This window comes from Rhineura floridana, chromosome 11 (genome assembly GCF_030035675.1).
Source record: "Rhineura floridana isolate rRhiFlo1 chromosome 11, rRhiFlo1.hap2, whole genome shotgun sequence".
In the NCBI taxonomy this organism is placed as follows: domain Eukaryota; kingdom Metazoa; phylum Chordata; class Lepidosauria; order Squamata; family Rhineuridae; genus Rhineura; species Rhineura floridana.
In genome coordinates, this window is record NC_084490.1 from 60562664 (window position 1) to 60563643 (window position 980).

The window sequence follows — 980 nt, forward strand, 5'->3', positions numbered from 1 at the left end:
CACCAACATGTTAAGCCACTACTGAACTAATTGCACTTAGCTACTGGGCTAAGTTCGTTGTGCTGGTTTTGGTGTATAAAACCCTATATAGCTTGAGATCTGATACCTGGAAGATCATCTTGCTCCTTATAAACCCACTCAATCATTGCATTCTGCAGGTGGTACCATCTCATCAGGAGGTCCATTCTGCACAACGCAGAAAGAGGACCTTTAGTGTTACAGCAGCTACCCTTTGGAATTCCCTCCCCTTAAATATTAGACAGCAGCTGTCTCTGTAGTCTCTGTAGTCTTTTTGGCACCTACTGAAGACCACCCTCTTTCAACAAGCCTTTTAAGTAGAAACTTTATCCCAGTCTGCATCTGTGCTGTAATTGTTTTTAAGATGTTTTAATTTTTTTAAAAAAATATGTTTTGTTTTTAATATGGTTTAAAGATTTATTTTATTTTATTTTTTGCCAACGGACATACTACCCTGAACACGCCCAATCTCATCTGATCTCGGAAGCTAAGCAGGGTCAGGCCTGGTTAGTACTTGGATGGGAGACCATCTGGGAATACCGGGTGCTCTAGGCTTAGAGGAAGGCAATGTTAAACCACCTCTGAATACCTGTTACCATGAAAACTCTATGAATTTATCCAAAAAAGATTCATAGGGTCACCATACGTCATAAGTGACTTGAAGGCATATAACAACAACAAAGATGTTTTTATGCCATTTTGTTAACACTGAATGTAATAAACTTTACTAAGAATAGACATTTATCATTTAAAAGTTATGATAGCTCTTTAAAATTCTCTAAAGCATTAACAGTATTTAGCTGGGGTAATGAGGTGGTTAATGACTGAGGTAGTCCAAATCTGACTTAGCTATGAATTTCCCACATTGTCTTAGGCAAGCCATGGACTCAGGCCTCCCACACTTGCAATACAGATATCCTAATGCTAGCCTATCTTACAGTATTCTGGTCAGAATTATCGGA

At 38.6% G+C, this 980-nt stretch overlaps 1 pseudogene; it reads left to right on the forward strand.

Annotated features, from left to right (window-relative positions):
* Nucleotides 1-454: 454 nt before the first annotated feature.
* Nucleotides 455-573, forward strand: LOC133368132 (5S ribosomal RNA; annotated as a pseudogene).
* The last annotated feature ends 407 nt before the right edge of the window (nucleotides 574-980 follow it).